This window comes from Octopus bimaculoides, chromosome 3 (assembly GCF_046866305.1).
Source record: "Octopus bimaculoides isolate indiv1 chromosome 3, ASM4686630v1, whole genome shotgun sequence".
NCBI classification, from domain to species: Eukaryota; Metazoa; Mollusca; class Cephalopoda; order Octopoda; family Octopodidae; genus Octopus; species Octopus bimaculoides.
In genome coordinates, this window is record NC_142930.1 from 132,910,525 (window position 1) to 132,920,381 (window position 9,857).

At 38.6% G+C, this 9,857-nt stretch overlaps 1 long non-coding RNA gene across 1 annotated transcript in view; it reads right to left on the reverse strand.

The window, feature by feature from the left end:
• The window catches only part of LOC106873905 (uncharacterized), a 14,230-nt gene extending 6,298 nt beyond the window's left edge, over positions 1–7,932 (reverse strand). The window contains exons 1-2 of the long non-coding RNA XR_001409934.3: positions 7,795–7,932; positions 1,151–1,223 (exon numbers count right to left, since the gene is read on the reverse strand). This is a non-coding gene — a long non-coding RNA (uncharacterized LOC106873905). The remainder of the gene's footprint in view (positions 1–1,150; positions 1,224–7,794) is intronic.
• Between the last annotated feature and the right edge of the window lie 1,925 nt (positions 7,933–9,857).

Genomic DNA, 9,857 nt, shown 5'->3' on the forward strand with positions numbered 1-9,857 from the left:
ATGCGTGTGTGCATGCGTGTGTGCATGCGTGTGTGCATGCGTGTGTGTGCATGCGTGTGTTTATGTACTTGTGTATACCAGTTCAAAACTGTGTTTGAAGTTGCGTCCCTTTACATGAAAAAGTAACTTAAACATTCAATCAACAGAGATCGACAAATAAATACTTGAGTCAGTGTTGCAACTAACGATAGGGAGTTACTCATATGAAAACGAGGGAAACTAATATGAAAACGAGAGAAATACAAACTTGAGAAAAGAAAATTTTTAATTTGTAAAATACTTTCTACAAGACATTTTCCCTGGATGATATTTTTGTTTCTTTTGCTGGAATATTTTAAAATTGTGGGGGAAATACAATGTTGTCCATCTTTGGCACCAACACCATCACTAGCACAAAAGTACTGAGCAGAAATTACACACACAGACATCTATCCATGTAAATTATAGTTTGGATGACAAAATACAACATCTACGTCATTTCTTTCACTGTAAAGAAAGAAAGAAAGAAAGAAAGAAAGAAAGAAAGAAAGAAAGAAAGAAAGGATGTTGCGAATTAAGTCTCCAACACAGTTTCTTTTCCAGGTTATATGACAGCTATTTTATTCCAGTTTGTTCGCTGTCTTTAAGAGAGGCATGAACGCCACGCTATATTCACTCCTCTTTTACACAGACCCCCGCTGGTTTATAAGTCAGGTAGCCTTGTTTGTATCTCCCGCGAAAAGAATTAGTAGGAATGGTAAAGCAAAGTACTAACTTTCATTGGGTTTTTTTTTTACTTCTTTTTTTTTTCTGAGGGTTTTCTGTATCCTTTCTAAATTCGAAATCCAACCGAGGTCCACTTTACTTTCCTCTCATTTAGGATCGATAAATATACACCAAGCATCCCTGATTCAATCACCCAAATGCCCTCAAAGAAACCATTGTGCAAGCAAACTATCATTGTTTGTCTTCGCTATTTGAAATTGTTAAACAGTGTTACAAGCATTATTAGTTGTGAATATTTATTGTATATGTAACGATATAGATGTAGACAATGATGGTGTTAGAAGTGAAATAACGAGAAACTAAAGTATTGTCGGTGAAGATATACAAAAAGAAAGTTTCAAAAGTCTATTCGTTGAATATATGTTTGAAATATGAAGACACTTACCAAAGCTCGCTGGTGCACGACTCGGGGTGGCGGCTAACGTGTAATTCCAGTCGCCATATGCTACTAAACTGACCTAAATCAAGCAGAAAATAGCGAAGATAAAGATCGAGAGAGATCTATCGATTAATGTATATATGTGTGTGTAAGCTAAGTTGATGCTCTGCTACAGGTAAACTATGCATCACCTCTTCTACTTTTATACACTACTTAATGTCAATTAGTCCAGAGTTACTAGCTTAGCTGCATGTTGGGTTATTAGACATCTGAGTTAACGCACATTCACTCTCACACTCACATATACATTCGCCCCCCCCACCTCAAGTCTTATACATAGATGCCCGCGAATACACACATATACAAACAAAACATGCATCACATATACAACACACACACACACACAACGTGTATCACATACACACACAGAAACACACACGACACACGCACACATACACACACACGTTTTATATGCAGCTCATATGTGTACCAATTTACATATATTCACAATTGCATTTACACAGAACAAAATACCGTTTCCTCGTTCTCTTGTCTCCACTGTATTTCTCCTCCTCTTTCTTACACACGGACACACATACATACACTCAAACACACGCATACATACATGCATGCATACATACATACATACATACATACATACATACATACATACATACATACATACATACATACATAGTAACGGGTTCTTCCATTGGCTTTGACGTATGAGGGTCTAACGGTTAATATTATGGCTGTTAGACTAGACTACCCACACCGATGACTTGTTTTCAGCGGTGAAGGCTTATGTAGAATCAGCCAGCCTTTTTGCAGATGCCGATAGCAAAAGGTTCGTGCAAACGCTTGCTACTACCTTAATGAACAACACACCTTAGGCTTTTCTATTAGAGTTCTCCATCTCCTGGGTTTGTTGCCTTCGCCGTAGCTTAGAGTCCAACTTGCTCTAATAGGCTAAAGATAGTAGAAAGTCTCCCTTGCTAGACTTAAGTGCTATTTATTCATCTCATCACTTCATAAGCAATCGACCGTCATTAATGCAACATCGTTGACAACTATGGAACGCTAGTTTAGTGAGTTTTGTTGGATCCCTAGTGACCAGATTAACACAAAACATTTATACAACAGCCGATGGCTTCATTTTACCAGTAAATCAATACAAGTTGGTTTTGAAGGAAAAAAGACTGCAAGTGAAATTTTAAAAAGAACATATAAAATAAAGGACAAAGGTTTCGTAATTTTGTTGAATCGTGTAAACAAAAAGTTCATCACTACAGCTTCCGAAGATAGGACCTGAAATTAGCAGATAGTGACGCACATCTTCCAAATCCAATCTATTAGTGACATTGAAAATATATAGTTTTATATGAGAAAGTGAGGAATGTTAGGATCCCACCTTCATCTTGAAAAGTGACTTAGATAACAGGAACTAGTGGCGAAACTTGCACTTTTGTCTTCTTCAGGAACTAGTGATGACGGCAGGAGCTCATTTGGGTGAACAAAGGTCGATGACACTGAATTTTCAAATGTCAGGTTTTATGCTGCACGATTTTTAGTCAACTCTCAAAAATGTCTTCCAAGCTAAATTGGTCTAATATTAGTTTATCCTGTAGCAAGTAAATGTTCGTTATTTCTTGTTCAGTTATAAACGAAAGAGTACGATCGCGAATGTAAGCGGCCGAAATGGGGCTCCTCCGAAAGATCTCTAGAGTATCGTTAATTGGAGACCAGGGAGTACCTCCAGGTCGAACCGCTGCTTTTCTGCATTGAAAGGTCGGACATTTGATTAGACATCTGATTAGAATGTCGTAGGAAAAATCGCAACGCGGATTCTTTAAACCAAGCCAACTGGCAGGAGACCTAGAGATGAGTGGATAATATACATAGTCTCAGTTTGTCAAGCTTGGGGATCCAGCTGGAAAGTTGCTTCTGGTAGGATCTTATGGAGGAGATGCCTAAGGACTCTATCTCAACGACCCTCCAGTAATAGTGAGCGAAGATTGATAGACGGAGTTATAAAACTGTGTGGTTCTGAACACTTTAACACTTTACCCGTTTACTGAATTAACCTATCCGTAAAAATACTTTCTGCTACATCTTCTTTCTCATTTTCATTGTTGCTTTCCTCTCCACTATTTTCTTTCTCAAGACTTTCAACGATCTGCATTATTTCTGAGTCCCTATAATAACGAACTTTAGCTACAGTGTCATCTACATTAACCCATCTCGTAACATTATCTCATTCGTCTTCGATCCCGAGCAGCATGATTAACAATCATAAACGAAATAAAACGAACCATGTATAATCGATTTTTCTTTTGAAACCCTAAAATCTGTAAAGCCAATTGCAGTGTCTTGACCTGAGGCAGACTCAAACATTAAACTTGGCTATAATTTATACCATCAATTTGTTAGTGTGGAAGCCTCTACAAACTTCAAATGCTGGTAACACAGTTAACCATATCTCTCACATTAATTTCCTTGAGAATCTTTTGTACTCATTTGCCACATATCACTGTACTCAGTGAACACATTACAAGCAAGGAGCAATACTATGATTTAAGAGATCGTATCATGCAATCGTCCAGTGGGAGATGGATACCAAAATTGCTTTTTTTTTTTTTTGCAAAATGTTTTGTTTGGGAGATAGATTTTTTTATCTTTTAATCAGGAAGAGGGGTCGAACCTATGACTCGTTGTAAAGCCTCTGGTAGGAGAGAAGGGGAAGGTATCCTTAGAAATCCGCTAAAAGCACTCAAGGTGCCAAATGGTTGTGTTAAACAAGCAGCACAGGTCATACAGGCCATAATGCGATTTGAACTCAGAACCCAAGGAGCTGGAATAAATATCACTAGACATTTGGTCCGACGTTTTTACTGTTTTGCCAGTCTGCTACTTTGAACTAGTACATTTTTATTGACTCCGAAGGGATGAAAGTCAAAGTTAACTTCGATGGAAATGATTTCAGAGCTCAAAGAGTCGAAGCATTCTATCCGACGCCCGAACGATTCTGTCACTTTGTCGATCGAGAGAGCTACAAAAAGCTCTTGTTACGAAGACAAAATGTTTTCCAGATTATTCCAATGTAGTGTTGGTTGTAACCCACTTTTCCTTGTGGAAATAAATTACTGGAAACTGTCACAACTTTGAAAGCTCTGGGGCAAAAATTTTGACCGAAGACCAGCAACTTACACTTGTGGGTTCTCATAACAAATATTTATTAAAAATTTTTTTCTAGGTTTTGTTCTGTCTCTTTTTTTCCTGTCTACATCTATCCTCGTTCATTCATCATCGATCCTCGATGACATAGTACGCTCACATGTAAATCGTGTTACGCTTATCACGGATTGATTTGTGATAACACTGGTCGGCACTCAGTCAAAGATTCTTCTTGGACCGCAAAAGCACACCCCAGCAACCAACCACAATGCTCAGGACAACTTGGGACCTCGGAACCTAACCTATTTCTCCCATATTTTCTATTATTCATTTATCACTGATTCACTTAACACGGTGTTTTTTGTTTGTAAACAAACAACCGTCATAAATGAGGATAGATGTGATGCAGTCTTTGTGTGGTGTGGCGTGGTGGAGCATGTATGAATGTCGCTGTATTAATGTGCAGCATGACTTATTTTAGGGGAGAATATATTGAATATTCTCTGGCGAATGTTGCTTGACTAGATTACTCTTTTACTTGTTTCAGTCATTCAACTGCTGCCGAGCTGAAACAGCAAATACGAGAGTCGCTATGTTCGGCCATTCTGTATACCAACACGTGTGGCGTTGTGGTCAAAATTAAAAATAACTATTTGCAGGAATAAAGGCAATTGATATGAGAATCTGTTGAGTACTGTACCAAATTATTTTTTGGTATTTAGTCATGTCCCTTGCCTGAGTTACCTTTGCCTTTCATCTTTCTAGAGTCGAAAGAACGATTACCAACTCAAAACAGGTGTCGATTTAAAAGAGGTACCCTCATCAAGATATGTTTGGCCTTGGAGCATCGTCAGAAATCAGTGTTTATAGAAATATTCTTTCTACTATAGATAGAAGGCCTGGAATTTTATAGGACCGGTTAAGTCAATTACATTGATCCTAGTTCTCAATTAGTACTTATTTTATCAATACTGACAAGATGAAAGACAAAGTTGACCTCGGTGAAATTTGAACTGAGAACTTAAAGCTGAAAGAAATGCCTCTAAGTATTTCGTCCGGCATGTTAACGATTCTGCCGGCGCGCCGCCAAAGCTAACAGCTAAAAGCGGGGAAGAGTCGGAGAGATTAATAATACTTTCTACTAAAGGTACAAGGCCTGAAATTTTGGGGAAGAGGACTTGCCAATTACATCGACCCCCAGTGTTTCACTGGTACTTAATCTATCGACCCCGAAAGGATGAAAGGCAAAGTTGACTTCAGCGGAATTTGAACTTAGAACATAAGGACGGACGAAATACCGCTAGGTATTTTTCCGGCGTGTTAACGATTCCATCAGTTCAGATTAAGATTTAATTTTGGCATCGTATTTTGAGAAAAAATATAATTTAGTGTCTGGGGAGTAACTTTACAGGTTGCAAGTGGTAGCAGTTAATAAATGGGAGAAAAGTAGAATACATAGAAAAACAGTTAGCTATTAATGAAGACTAGTTTATTTGTGCGTGAACTTGAAGTTTTCTGTATAGTATCTTGCTATCTGCTTCATTCATTCACTCATTTACACAACACATGAATTATTCAGTTAACTTGTACAAACATGGACGTTCGCAAACACGTTTATGTAAACCTAACTTTTATTAATGTAGTATATTTAAATATGTTTATTGGTTATGCATGAATTTCCGTTCAAACGCGTGTTATTTTTCATTGTATTGCGTTGGCAAGAAAGTAATTTCGATTTTTTAGTGTGAAATAAAGGTCATTTCTTTTTTCATGCAAAGAATGAACTTTAATCAATTATATATTTTCCATTTTGTTCGATGACCTTTTGCCATCTTTCTGGCAACTTCATGATTCCGCGCTCATGGAACTTCAGGTCCTTATCAGCCAAAAACTGAAGCAAGTGCGATTTCAGGTCATCCTCCTTATTGAAAGTTTTAGCATTCAAAGAATTTCGCAAACTTCGAAATAAATGGTAATCTGATGGTGCAAGGTCAGGGCTATATGGTGGGTGTGACATCACTTCCCAACCAAGCTCCAATCATTTTTCACGAGTTAGCAAAGACGTATGTGGTCTAGCGTTGTCATGGTGGAGCACGATTCCTTTACGATTTGCCAATTCTAGTGGGTTTTTTTTTTTTTTTGCTTCCTCCAGTCGATTTCTTTGCGTTTGAGATGCATATCGCAAATATTGATTCGCTATGTTAAGTGAATCTCTTGCAATCTATGTGGAACCCAATTATCGAGCTTCTTAACGAGTCCAAGACATTTTAAGCGATTTTCAATTGATGTGTGTGATACATTTAACCTCTCTGCAATCTCTCAGATTCAGTTATGGCTTTGATTCGGTCATCATCAACTTCAGTAAGTTGACCAGAACGCTGGTCGTCTTTGAGTGAAAAATCTCCAGAACGGAGTTTTTTAAACCATTTCTGACACGTGCATTCTGTTAAGCAATCAACACTATAGACTTTACATATCTCTTTGTTAGCTTCAGTAACTTTCTTGCCTTTATGGAAATAAAAAAGCAAAATATGGCGAAAATGTTCGTTTTTGCATTCCATGTTAAAATTGACACTTAACTAAGAGCTGTAAACAAAATTACGCGCAATTTGCTTCTAAATAAGCTAAAAGTAACGGCTATCAAATGTCAAAAGGAAAGAATCATAACATTGACAAAAGTCTTTCTCCCACTATCAGACGAAGGGTTATGCTCAAAAATCATATTTGTATTTTTACTCTTAATTTTCCAGCCGAAAACTTTCACCGAGCGTCAAAATAATATATTCACAATGAACGTCCATGTATTTGTTTCCTGAATTCACCGTTCGTCCACCGACACTAACAACCTGATGTTAGAACTCAATATTCATCTGCTTCAGAAGAAAGGAAAAAAAAATGTTAGTCGAGTACAGAGCTTAATAAGACATTAAATAAATCACAAGGGAACAAGAAATCATGTTTCCTTGTAAACGTGAACCCTTTCCTTTTACGCTCCCTGTTACTCTCGAGATATATATATATATATATATATATATATATATATATAAAAGCATATATATATGTATGTAGTGGGTCTTGCAGGCATAACGAGGGTTCGATCCACCATAGCTAAATTTGAATTAGCACTTCAACAGAAATTTTCTCACTGTGGAACAATGGTTTTTCAGTGACAGCAGTTTTACATTTGCCAGATTGCCTTAGCTAGGCGGAAATAATGTCTTCACCACTTGACCCTTTCTAACCTCTTCTATTTCACCAAAATCTAGAATTAAGATAACAAGTACCACCAACTAAATCTATTGTTCTCAATGATATGTCTATCCTTCTGGATAGTTATAAAAACAAGAACCCCCAAGCAAAAATCAGTTAGTCACTTGGTGACAACTCAGTTGGTGAGAACGCAGTTTGGCTGACCGGCTGAACAAAATGCCGTCTCTAAAGATAAGGGCACAAAAATGACAACTATGGTAACTCACCAACGAAGCAGTTGTTTCGTCCACACTCTCTTACTTTCTCTTCTCTGCACGTTACCATATCTCTCTCTATGGTTTACTACTACAATAAGAACATACAGGCCGAAATTAACCTTTTAGCTTCGCATGCTTTTGGATTTTACCACCTGCCCGTCGAGGCAAGCTATATTCAATGTAACGGTAAATAAATATTTTCTTCGCAACTTCAATCACTGTTCTTTCATCTTTACATAAAGGCAATCAACGAAGAACCAATCCTTACAAACTGATTACAACGCTGACATTCCATCCTGCTGTGTACCAATTCCATCTTACTGTTTACCATATAATTGTTTACAATTTAATTTCTGCCGTTACACATTTCAAGGCAAATCCAAGAAAACAAATATATGAATTAATGTAGACTTCAATATTTCTGGGTTATAAGGTGGCGAGCTGGCAGAAACGTTAGCACGCCGAGCGAAATGCTTAACGGTATTTCGTCTGCCGCTGCGTTCTGAGTTCAAATTCCGCCGAGGTCGACTTTGCCTTTCATCCTTTCGGGGTCGATAAATTAAGTACCAGTTACGCACTGGGGTCGATCTAATCGACTTAATCCGTTTGTCTGTCCTTATTTGTCCCCTCTGTGTGTAGCCCCTTGTGGGCAGTAAAGAAATAGGTATTTCGTCTGCCGCTGCGTTCTGAGTTCAAATTCCGCCGAAGTCGACTTTGCCTTTCATCCTTTCGGAGTCGATTAAATAAGTACCAGTTACGCACTGGAGTCGATGTGATCGACTTAATTCCTTTGTCTGTCCTTGTTTGTCTCCTCTATGTTTAGCCCTCATGGGCAATAAAGAAATAAATATTTCGGGGTCATGACCCCATTTTCATACGCACGCACACACACACACGCACGCACGCACGCACACACATGCATACACACACATGCACGTACACACACATGCACGCACACACACAAACACACACGCACGTACATACACACACGTACGCACGCACGCACACATACACACACACTCACGCACATTTACACACGCACGCACACACACACACACACACACAGAGGCACAGACACGGACACACACGTGCACGTGCACGTACACACTATATATATAGAGAGAGAGAGAGAGAGAAAGAGAGAATAGATGCCGATATCGTGATCTGAATGCTTCAGCATGCACCTTTCCATTGTTCTCAGTGTCTGCAGTTGATAATGTGGTCCTTCGTACCCTGAATGGTCATAGTTGAAATGTCTTTGATCACATGACTACACAATCAAGACTAACTTGTAACTGAACAACCAGCGTTTATTGCAGTCCTTTTCTTGGGTCAACACAAAAGCTTCTACATGGTCTCTCAAGCTGCTAGAAATAGCAGCCAAATCTCAGTTAAATCACACCTTAACATCTTTTAAAATCCTAGCAGTATGGGTGGTCATGATTGGAAATCCTTTCATCATAGATTATCTGGATCAGGGTTTACATGGGATTAAGCAACAACAATAATCCCTACCTTCTATAGTCTGAGTTTGTGTATACTAGTTTATTTCAGAATATTCTTTTAGTTGGATATATTGTTGCATAATCGCAGGTCAACTCTAATCAGGCTAAATTATGATTATAGTCGTTCTTTCTTATCTAATCTTTACAGTTGTTACCCACTTCCTATTCCACCATCTCTTCTGCTCCACTTTTACAGACCCCCACCACCTGTCCACACCCCTGGTTCCTATCTATATCCCCTACTCACTTCTATTCACTTTGTACCTTGAGAAGCCACCTGGATTTGCAGCTCCCAATAATTATATCTACCGTCTCTTCTCGAAATGTGAGTAGCTATGTAACTCCTCTACAAGAGCCTGGTCACCCCACACTGTGCGTCCTTTCTCTCATTCTTTCACCCCTAGCCTGATCGCATAAAGCCGTCCCCATCCCAACCTCAAGTTTTATAGCCTCATAGTGCCGGTGGGATGAAAAATACACCCAGTACATACTGTAAAGTGGTTGGCCTTAGGAAAGCATCAACCCATACAAACCAAGCAGAAATTAGGGCACGATGGACCCATCGAA